This window comes from Pseudophryne corroboree, chromosome 6, assembly GCF_028390025.1.
Source record: "Pseudophryne corroboree isolate aPseCor3 chromosome 6, aPseCor3.hap2, whole genome shotgun sequence".
Lineage (NCBI taxonomy): Eukaryota > Metazoa > Chordata > Amphibia > Anura > Myobatrachidae > Pseudophryne > Pseudophryne corroboree.
In genome coordinates this window covers 126295711-126308190 of record NC_086449.1, presented here as the reverse complement: position 1 = coordinate 126308190, position 12480 = coordinate 126295711, and the positions used below count along the sequence as shown (strand labels likewise).

The window sequence follows — 12480 nt, the reverse complement described above, 5'->3', positions numbered from 1 at the left end:
GGAACTAGACAATTTATTGAGGCAGTGTGCCCCCGTTACCAAATACCATCTAGGTTCCACTTCTCTAGGCAGGCGATACCGAGAATGTACACGGACATCAGAAAAAGACTCACCAGTGTCCTAAAAAATGCAGTTGTACCCAATGTCCACTTAACCACGGACATGTGGACAAGTGGAGCAGGGCAGGGTCAGGACTATATGACTGTGACAGCCCACTGGGTAGATGTATGGACTCCCGCCGCAAGAACAGCAGCGGCGGCACCAGTAGCAGCATCTCGCAAACGCCAACTCTTTCCTAGGCAGGCTACGCTTTGTATCACCGGTTTCCAGAATACGCACACAGCTGAAAACCTCTTACGGCAACTGAGGAAGATCATCGCGGAATGGCTTACCCCAATTGGACTCTCCTGTGGATTTGTGGCATCGGACAACGCCAGCAATATTGTGTGTGCATTAAATATGGGCAAATTCCAGCACGTCCCATGTATTGCACATACCTTGAATTTGGTGGTGCAGAATTTTTAAAAAAACGACAGGGGCGTGCAAGAGATGCTGTCGGTGGCCAGAAGAATTGCGGGACACTTTCGGCGTACAGGCACCACGTACAGAAGACTGGAGCACCACCAAAAACTACTGAACCTGCCCTGCCATCATCTGAAGCAAGAAGTGGTAACGAGGTGGAATTCAACCCTCTATATGCTTCAGAGGTTGGAGGAGCAGCAAAAGGCCATTCAAGCCTATACAATTGAGCACGATATAGGAGGTGGAATGCACCTGTCTCAAGCGCAGTGGAGAATGATTTCAACGTTGTGCAAGGTTCTGATGCCCTTTGAACTTGCCACACGTGAAGTCAGTTCAGACACTGCCAGCCTGAGTCAGGTCATTCCCCTCATCAGGCTTTTGCAGAAGAAGCTGGAGACATTGAAGGAGGAGCTAACACGGAGCGATTCCGCTAGGCATGTGGGACTTGTGGATGGAGCCCTTAATTCGCTTAACAAGGATTCACGGGTGGTCAATCTGTTGAAATCAGAGCACTACATTTTGGCCACCGTGCTCGATCCTAGATTTAAAGCCTACCTTGGATCTCTCTTTCCGGCAGACACAAGTCTGCTGGGGTTGAAAGACCTGCTGGTGAGAAAATTGTCAAGTCAAGCGGAACGCGACCTGTCAACATCTCCTCCTTCACATTCTCCCGCAACTGGGGGTGCAAGGAAAAGGCTCAGAATTCCGAGCCCACCCGCTGGCGGTGATGCAGGGCAGTCTGGAGCGACTGCTGATGCTGACATCTGGTCCGGACTGAAGGACCTGACAACGATTACGGACATGTCGTCTACTGTCACTGCATATGATTCTCTCAACATTGAAAGAATGGTGGAGGATTATATGAGTGACCGCATCCAAGTAGGCACGTCACACAGTCCGTACTTATACTGGCAGGAAAAAGAGGCAATTTGGAGGCCCTTGCACAAACTGGCTTTATTCTACCTAAGTTGCGCTCCCACAAGTGTGTACTCCGAAAGAGTGTTTAGTGCCGCCGCTCACCTTGTCAGCAATCGGCGTACGAGGTTACATCCAGAAAATGTGGAGAAGATGATGTTCATTAAAATGAATTATAATCAATTCCTCCGCGGAGACATTGACCAGCAGCAATTGCCTCCACAAAGTACACAGGGAGCTGAGATGGTGGATTCCAGTGGGGACGAATTGATAATCTGTGAGGAGGGGGATGTACACGGTGATATATCGGAGGATGATGATGAGGTGGACATCTTGCCTCTGTAGAGCCAGTTTGTGCAAGGAGAGATTAATTGCTTCTTTTTTGGTGGGGGTCCAAACCAACCCGTCATATCAGTCACAGTCGTGTGGCAGACCCTGTCACTGAAATGATGGGTTGGTTAAAGTGTGCATGTCCTGTTTATACAACATAAGGGTGGGTGGGAGGGCCCAAGGACAATTCCATCTTGCACCTCTTTTTTCTTTAATTTTTCTTTGCGTCATGTGCTGTTTGGGGAGGGTTTTTTGGAAGGGACATCCTGCGTGACACTGCAGTGCCACTCCTAGATGGGCCCGGTGTTTGTGTCGGCCACTAGGGTCGCTTATCTTACTCACACAGCTACCTCATTGCGCCTCTTTTTTTCTTTGCGTCATGTGCTGTTTGGGGAGGGTTTTTTGGAAGGGACATCCTGCGTGACACTGCAGTGACACTCCTAGATGGGCCCGGTGTTTGTGTCGGCCACTAGGGTCGCTTATCTTACTCACACAGCTACCTCATTGCGCCTCTTTTTTTCTTTGCGTCATGTGCTGTTTGGGGAGGGTTTTTTGGAAGGGACATCCTGCGTGACACTGCAGTGCCACTCCTAGATGGGCCCGGTGTTTGTGTCGGCCACTAGGGTCGCTTATCTTACTCACACAGCTACCTCATTGCGCCTCTTTTTTTCTTTGCGTCATGTGCTGTTTGGGGAGGGTTTTTTGGAAGGGACATCCTGCGTGACACTGCAGTGACACTTCTAGATGGGCCCGGTGTTTGTGTCGGCCACTAGGGTCGCTTATCTTACTCACACAGCTACCTCATTGCGCCTCTTTTTTTCTTTGCGTCATGTGCTGTTTGGGGAGGGTTTTTTGGAAGGGACATCCTGCGTGACACTGCAGTGACACTCCTAGATGGGCCCGGTGTTTGTGTCGGCCACTAGGGTCGCTTATCTTACTCACACAGCTACCTCATTGCGCCTCTTTTTTTCTTTGCGTCATGTGCTGTTTGGGGAGGGTTTTTTGGAAGGGACATCCTGCGTGACACTGCAGTGCCACTCCTAGATGGGCCCGGTGTTTGTGTCGGCCACTAGGGTCGCTTATCTTACTCACACAGCTACCTCATTGCGCCTCTTTTTTTCTTTGCGTCATGTGCTGTTTGGGGAGGGTTTTTTGGAAGGGACATCCTGCGTGACACTGCAGTGACACTCCTAGATGGGCCCGGTGTTTGTGTCGGCCACTAGGGTCGCTTATCTTACTCACACAGCTACCTCATTGCGCCTCTTTTTTTCTTTGCGTCATGTGCTGTTTGGGGAGGGTTTTTTGGAAGGGACATCCTGCGTGACACTGCAGTGCCACTCCTAGATGGGCCCGGTGTTTGTGTCGGCCACTAGGGTCGCTTATCTTACTCACACAGCTACCTCATTGCGCCTCTTTTTTTCTTTGCGTCATGTGCTGTTTGGGGAGGGTTTTTTGGAAGGGACATCCTGCGTGACACTGCAGTGCCACTCCTAGATGGGCCAGGTGTTTGTGTCGGCCACTAGGGTCGCTTAGCTTAGTCATCCAGCGACCTCGGTGCAAATTTTAGGACTAAAAATAATATTGTGAGGTGTGAGGTATTCAGAATAGACTGAAAATGAGTGGAAATTATGGTTTTTGAGGTTAATAATACTTTGGGATCAAAATGACCCCCAAATTCTATGATTTAAGCTGTTTTTTAGGTTTTTTGGAAAAAAACACCCGAATCCAAAACACACCCGAATCCGACAAAAAAAATTCGGTTAGGTTTTGCCAAAACGCGGTCGAACCGAAAACACGGCCGCGGAACCGAACCCAAAACCAAAACACAAAACCCGAAAAATTTCCGGCGCTCATCTCTACTATCAACTAATATCAACACAAAAAACAGATCTATCTAGCTTAGTTACATAAACAAACAGGGTGCTTATATTCACTCTATCCTATGCAGTCTTTCGTTCCTTTTAAGGACTAAGTCATAGCAACTAGGAAACTACCTCTCACAAAGCAACACAACCAATCATTCACTAGAACCACAAAGATTATTGTATGAAGCTCACTGCTAGAACCCTACTCTCAAGTGTTCACGAATCAGATTAGGGAGACACAAATAATAATAAAACATATATCACAACTTAATACAGTGCAAATCTTTGTTCCATTGCACATTGCTGTGTCAATATACACTAACATACTACTACACACATTGGCCAAGTGTTGCATTTCAGCTTTTCTACTCTTATGAAAAGCAGCAAAACAGTTGTTACAATTCCCATAATCCATCACTTATTTGTAAAAAGAAATGCATCTCACTTCTCATCACGCATGCTAACAACACAAATTGCAGAAAACAGTAAATGTATTTAAAAACTAAATAACTTGAGGCTCTACATCAAAAGAGTCATGTGACAGGTTGTAATAGCTGGGAAAACCCATCTCACACAGCCATGTGACTACACACTCATTATGTTCTAGAACTAGCATATGATGCCCACAGCTAGAACCTGACTCTAAGGACCCGTGAAACAAATTAGGGAGAACCAAAACAATGGATCCCAATCAGAGCTGGCCTTAACCAATATGATGCCCTAAGAAGAAAATTGGGCTGGTGTCCCTCAGAATCACTGCTAGTTCTGCCTCTGACCCTGTGCCCCTTTCCCAGCAACATCACCCCTCACCAATAGCAGACCTAATTTTGGTCCTTCTACTCCCTATTTTTTAAATAGAAACAGTGAGCATTTTGGCACACAGCCTAAAAAGGGGTGTGTTCCTGCTGGGAAGTGGTATGGCCACCCAATAGTATCCCCAATTCAAATTATGCCACACAGTAGTGCAACTTTATTCACATTATATCATGCAATGGTGTCCCTTCTTCACGTTACATCACACAGTAGTACTACTTTACCTTATATACGTTACTTCTCACAGTAGTGCCCCATATTCACATTACATCACAATGAATTGCTCTTTATTAACATTACACCACACCATATTGCTCTTTATTCACATTAAACCACACAATAGTGCCCTTCCTACACGTTACACCACACAATACAGTACCTTATACACATAATGCCACATATTAGTTATGCCTTTATACACATAATACCACACAATAATGCCTCTTACACATATGAGACACATCATTAATGTCCTTATAAACATAATGCACCATACACATTATGCTGACTTTTAGTAACGCCCTTATACACATAATGACACACATAATGTCCCTTACACATATGCCGCACATTAATAATGCATTTATACACGACACACGTAATGCCCCTTACACATATGCTGAACATTATTGCACAAACAACCCACCCGCACACAGCACTCCCTCGGATGCTAACATTGTAACTTCTGCCTCTGAATGGATACAGATGTATGTTCATACATCTTTCTTGCCTCAATACGCCATGCAGCAGAAGATGCCTGGCGTGAGTCAGCTGGCCACTCTAATGTTGGGCACCTTTTTTCCCAAAAGTGCATATTTGTATTGCTATGTGACTAGGACACACAAGCAACTTTTGCTGATTAAAATGATATGAGGCTTGTCTATATTCTGTGTGCGACTGTCGCTGTATATGTATGCGAAATGCTACATTACAGTGCTGTCCAGGAATACACTGTAACATAGCATTTCATATACAGATATAGCTGCAGTCACAAAATATAGGCATGCCATATATCATTTTAATCAGCAGAAGCTGCTGATCCTTGTGCCCCTAGGCATTCCAAATGCCCAAGGCATTTGCTTAGTTTGTCTATGCCAAAGGCCGGCTCTGATCCCAATGCAAATTTCAGCCACATTGTATAGTGAGGATTGTTGCTGACATAACTGTAGCCTTTGATAATTCATTAAAAAATGTCTAAAGCTTTTCTCAAGCATTCATTTTATTACCTGAACTGTATATTTTTGGTTACTATAAAAAAAGACACTGGCAGTGAAGGAGTCAAGCATACATAACCAACAGTTCTACTAATACAAAAATATAACTAATAAACAATAAACTAGCTCAGAAGGACCAACTCATAGCAACTAGGACACACAGTCACATGCCCAAACACTTAAAATTCACTAGAAAAACAGAGATTGCCGTATGAAGACCACAGCTAGAACCCTACTCCAAATGCTTATAAAACAGGTTTGGGAGACACAAAATAATATTAAAACATAAATTACATCCACACTATATAATGCAAATCTCCCAACTTAATATAAATCTTATCTTACATTGCAGTGTCAATATATACTAACATACATCAGCAATGTACTGCATTTTAGCTTCCATGCTCTTGCAAAAACAACAGAAAGATACATTTTATTTCAATGACCATAATCCATCACCTAATTACAAGAGAAAGTTTTCTCTCTTCATACTACCCAAATATTCCAACAACACAAAAAAATAACACCTTTCAAGTTCTAGATCAGAAGGGTCATGTATCAAGTCATAACAACTGGGACAACACATCTCACACAGCCATGTGACTACCCACACATCATGCTCTAGAACCAGAAGAATTAAAGTTTAAAGTCCAAGGCTAGAACCTGACTCTAGAGATCCCATGAAACAAATTAGGGAGACACAAAATAATAGCTCACAATGTAACTTTCAGCCACAGTGTAGAGTGAGGATCTTGCTGACTTAACTGTAGCCTTTGATCATTCATTAAAAATGTCTAAAGCTTTTCTCAGCCATTCATTTTATTTTCTGAACTGTATATTTTTTGTTAATGTAACAAAGACACTGGCAGGGTGAAGTAGTCAGACATAGGTTTCCTAATGACAAACAGAAAACTCATTGCACCTTTATCACCTAAGCAACAGCTCTAACAACACAAGCAAACATGAAAAATCAAAACAAAAATATCAGGTTCTAGATCATAAGGACTAAGTCATAGCAACTAGGAAACTACCTCTCACAAAGCAACATAACCAATCATTCACTAGAACCACAAAGATTACTGTATGAAGCTCACAGCTAGAACCCTACTCTCAAGTGTTCACGAATCAGATTAGGGAGACACAAATAATAATAAAACATATATCACAACTTAATACAGTGCAAATCTTTGTTCCATTGCACATTGCTGTGTCAATATACACTAACATACTACTACACAAATTGGCCAAGTGTTGCATTTTAGCGTTTCTACTCTTATGAAAAGCAGCAAAACAGTTGTTACAATTCCCATAATCCATCACTTATTTGTAAAAAGAAATGCATCTCACTTCTCATCACGCATTCTAACAACACAAATTGCAGAAAACAGTACATGTATTTAAAAAATAAATAACTTGAGGCTCTACATCAAAAGAGTAATGTGACAGGTTGTAATAGCTGGGAAACCCCATCTCACACAGCCATGTGACTACAAACTCATTATGTTCTAGAACTAGCATATGATGCCCACAGCTAGAAACTGACTCTAAGGACCCGTGAAACAAATTAGGGAGAACCAAAACAATGGATCCCAATCAGAGCTGGCCTTAACCAATATGATGCCCTAAGAAAAAAATTGGGCTGGTGTCCCTCAGAATCACTGCTAGTTCTGCCTCTGACCCTGTGCCCCTTTCCAAGCAACATCACCCCTCACCCATAACAGACCTAATTTTGGTCCTTCTACTCCCTATTTTTTAAATAGAAACAGTGAGCATTTTGGCACACAGCCTAAAAAGGGGTGTGTTCCTGCTGGGAAGGGGCATGGCCACCCAGTAGTATCCCCAATTCAAATTATGCCACACAGTAGTGCAACTTTATTCACATTATATCATGCAATGGTGTCCCTTCTTCACGTTACATCACACAGTAGTACTACTTTACCTTATATACGTTACTTCTCACAGTAGTGCCCCATATTCACATTACATCACAATGAATTGCTCATTATTAACATTACACCACACCATATTGCTCTTAATTCACATTAAACCACACACTAGTGCCCTTTCTACATGTTACACCACACAATAGAGCACCTTATACACATAATGCCACACATTAGTTATGCCTTTATACACATAATACCACACAGTAATGCCCCTTACACATATGAGACACACCATTAATGTCCTTATAAACATAATGCACCTTACACATTATTCCAACTTTTATTAATGCCCTTATACACATAATGACACACATAATGTCCCTTACATATATGCCGCAAATTATTAATGCTCTTATACACATAATGACACACATAATGTCCCTTAAACATATGCCGCATATAAATAATGCATTTATACACGACACACGTAATGCCCCTTACACATATGGTGAACATTATTGCACAAACAACCCACCCGCACACAGCACTCCCTCGGCTGCTAACACTGTAACTTCTGCCTCTGAATGGATACAGATGTATGTTCATACATCTTTCTTGCCTCAATACGCCATGCAGCAGAAGATGCCTGGCGTGAGTCAGCTGGCCACTCTAGGCCAGCTCTGCTAATGTTGGGCACCTTTTTTGCTGAAAGTGCATATTTGCATTGCTATGTGACTAGGACACACAAGCAACTTTTGCTGATTAAAATTATATGAGGCATGCCTATATTCTGTGTGCGACTGTGGCTGTATATGCATGCGAAATGCTACATTACAGTGCTGTCCAGGAATACACTGTAAAATAGCATTTTGTATACAGATATAGCTGCAGTCACAAAATATAGGCATGCCATATATCATTTTAATCAGCAGAAGCTGCTGATTCTTGTGCCCCTAGGCATTCCAAATGCCCAAGGCATTTGCCTAGTTTGTCTATGCCTAAGGCCGGCTCTGATCCCAATGCAACTTTCAGCCACATTGTACAGTGAGGATTGTTGCTGACATAACTGTAGCCTTTGATCATTCATTAAAAAATGTCTAAAGCTTTTCTCAAGCATTCATTTTATTACCTGAACTGTATATTTTTGGTTACTATAAAAAAAGACACTGGCAGTGAAGGAGTCAAGCATACATAACCAACAGTTCTACTAATACAAAAATATAACAAATAAACAAGAAACTAGCTTAGATGGACCAACTCATAGCAACTAGGACACCAAGTCACATGCCCAAACACTTAAAATTCACTAGAAAAACAGAGATTGCCGTATGAAGACCACAGCTAGAACCCTACTCCAAATGCTTATAAAACAGGTTTGGGAGACACAAAATAATAATAAAACATAAATTACATCCACAATATATAATGCAAATCTCCCAACTTAACATAAATCTTATCTTACATCGCAGTGTCAATATATACTAAGATACTACTACATACATCAGCAATGTACTGCATTTTAGCTTCCATGCTCTTGCAAAAACAACAGAAAGATACATTTTATTTCAATGACCATAATCCATCACCTAATTACAAGAGAATGTTTTCTCTCTTCATACTACCCAAAGATTCCAACAACACAAAAAAAAAACACCTTTCAAGTTCTAGATCAGAAGGGTCATGTGTCAAGTCATAACAACTGGGACAACGCATCTCACACAGCCATGTGACCACCCTCTCATCATGCTCTAGAACCAGAAGGATCAATGTTTAAAATCCAAGGCTAGAACCTGACTCTAGAGATCCCATGAAACAAATTAGGGAGACACAAAATAATAGCTCACAATGTAACTTTCAGCCAAATTGTAGAGTGAGGATCTTGCTGACTTAACTGTAGCCTTTGATCATTCATTAAAAATGTCTAAAGCTTTTCTCAGCCATTCATTTTATTTTCTGAACTGTATATTTTTTGTTAATGTAACAAAGACACTGGCAGGGTGAATGAGTAAGACATAGGTTTCCTAATGACAAACAGAAAACTCATTGCACCTTTATCACCTTATCAACAGCTTAAACAACACAAGCAAACATGAAAAATCAAAACAAAAATATCAGGTTCTAGATCATAAGGACTAAGTCATAGCAACTAGGAAACTACCTCTCACACAGCAACATAACCAATCATTCATTAGAACCACAAAGATTACTGTATGAAGCTCACAGCTAGAACCCTACTCTCAAGTGTTCACGAATCAGATTAGGGAGACACAAATAATAATAAAAAATATATCACAACTTAATACAGTGCAAATCTTTGTTCCATTGCACATTGCTGTGTCAATATACACTAACATACTACTACACAAATTGGCCAAGTATTGCATTTTAGCTTTTCTACTCTTATGAAAAGCAGCAAAACAATTGTTACAATTCCCATAATCCATCACTTATTTGTAAAAAGAAATGCATCTCACTTCTCATCACACATTCTAACAACACAAATTGCAGAAAACACTACATGTATTTAAAAAATAAATAACTTGAGGCTCTACATCAAAAGAGTAATGTGACAGGTTGTAATAGCTGGGAAACCCCATCTCACACAGCCATGTGACCACACACTCATTATGTTCTAGAACTAGCTGGCATATGATGCCCACAGCTAGAACCTGACTCTAAGGACCCGTGAAACAAATTAGGGAGAACCAAAACAATGGATCCCAATCAGAGCTGGCCTTAACCAATATGATGCCCTAGGAAATAATTTGGGCTGGTGTCCCCCAGAATCACTGCTAGTTCTGCCTCTGACCCTGTGCCCCTTTCCCAGCAACATCACCCCTCACCAATAGCAGACCTAATTTTGGTCCTTCTACTCCCTATTTTTTTAAACAGAAACAGTGAGCATTTCGGCACACAGCCTAAAAAGGGGTGTGTTCCTGCTGGGAAGGGGCATGGCCACCTAGTAGTATCCCCAATTCAAATTATGCCACACAGTAGTGCAACTTAATTCACATTATATCATGCAATGGTGTCCCTTCTTCACGTTACATCACACAGTAGTACTACTTTACCTTATATACGTTACTTCTCACAGTAGTGCCCCATATTCACATTACATCACAATGAATTGCTCTTTATTAACATTACACCACACCATATTGCTCTTTATTCACATTAAACCACACAATAGTGCCCTTTCTACACGTTACACCACACAATAGAGCACCTTATACACATAATGCCACACATTAGTTATGCCTTTATACACATAATACCACACAGTAATGTCCCTTACACATATGAGACACATCATTAATGTCCTTAAAAACATAATGCACCTTACACATTATTCCAACTTTTATTAATGCCCTTATACACATAATTACACACATAATGTCCCTTACACATATGCCGCAAATTATTAATGCTCTTATACACATAATGACACACATAATGTCCCTTACACATATGCCGCACATTAATAATGCATTTATACACGACACACGTAATGCACCTTACACATATGCTGAACATTATTGCACAAACAACCCACCCGCACACAGCACTCCCTCGGCTGCTAACACTGTAACTTCTGCCTCTGAATGGATACAGATGTATGTTCATACATCTTTCTTGCCTCAATACGCCATGCAGCAGAAAATGCCTGGCGTGAGTCAGCTGGCCACTCTAGGCCAGCTCTGCTAATGTTGGGCTCCTTTTTTGCTGAAAAGGCATATTTGCATTGCTATGTGACTAGGACACACAAGCAACTTTTACTGATTAAAATTATATGAGGCATGCCTATATTCTGTGTGCGTCTGTGGCTGTATATGGATACGAAATGCTACATTACAATGCTGTCCAGGAATACACTGTAACATAGCATTTTGTATACAGATATAACTGCAGTCACAAAATATAGGCATGCCATATATCATTTTAATCAGCAGAAGCTGCTGATTCTTGTCTATGCCTAAGGCCGGCTCTGATCCCAATGCAACTTTCAGCCACATTGTACAGTGAGGATTGTTGCTGACATAACTGTAGCCTTTGATCATTCATTAAAAAATGTCTAAAGCTTTTCTCAAGCATTAATTTTATTACCTGAACTGTATATTTTTGGTTACTATAAAAAAAGACACTGGCAGTGAAGGAGTCAAGCATACATAACCAACAGTTCTACTAATACAAAAATATAACAAATAAACAAGAAACTAGCTCAGATGGACCAACTCATAGCAACTAGGACACACAGTCACATGCCCAAACACTTAAAATTCACTAGAAAAACAGAGATTGCCGTATGAAGACCACAGCTAGAACCCTACTCCAAATGCTTATAAAACAGGTTTGGGAGACACAAAATAATAATAAAACATAAATTACATCCACAATATATAATGCAAATCTCCCAACTTAACATAAATCTTATCTTACATTGCACTGTCAATATATACTAACATACATCAGCAATGTACTGCATTTTAGCTTCCATGCTCTTGCAAAAACAACAGAAAGAGACATTTTATTTCAATGACCATAATCCATCACCTAATTACAAGAGAAAGTTTTCTCTCTTCATACTACCCAAAGATTCCAACAACACAAAAAAATAACACCTTTCAAGTTCTAGATCAGAAGGGTCATGTGTCAAGTCGTAACAACTGGGACAACACATCTCACACAGCCACGTGACCATCCACTCATCCTGCTCTAGAACCAGAAGGATCAATGTTTAAAGTCCAAGGCTAGAACCTGACTCTAGAGATCCCATGAAACAAATTAGGGAGACACAAAATAATAGCTCACAATGAAACTTTCAGCCACATTGTATAGTGAGGATCTTGCTGACTTAACTGTAGCCTTTGATCATTCATTAAAAATGTCTAAAGCTTTTCTCAGCCATTCATTTTATTTTCTGAACTGTATATTTTT

General features: G+C 41.2%; 3 non-coding genes across 3 annotated transcripts; all 3 read right to left on the bottom strand.

The window, feature by feature from the left end:
* Positions 1 to 6199: 6199 nt before the first annotated feature.
* LOC134938930 (small nucleolar RNA U13) lies at positions 6200 to 6296 on the bottom strand. The gene has a single exon (XR_010181365.1). It is a non-coding gene; the product is annotated as a small nucleolar RNA U13 (small nucleolar RNA).
* Positions 6297 to 9212: 2916 nt separating this feature from the next.
* LOC134938927 (small nucleolar RNA U13) lies at positions 9213 to 9309 on the bottom strand. The gene has a single exon (XR_010181363.1). It is a non-coding gene; the product is annotated as a small nucleolar RNA U13 (small nucleolar RNA).
* Positions 9310 to 12177: 2868 nt separating this feature from the next.
* On the bottom strand, positions 12178 to 12274 carry LOC134938922 (small nucleolar RNA U13). The gene has a single exon (XR_010181359.1). It is a non-coding gene; the product is annotated as a small nucleolar RNA U13 (small nucleolar RNA).
* Between the last annotated feature and the right edge of the window lie 206 nt (positions 12275 to 12480).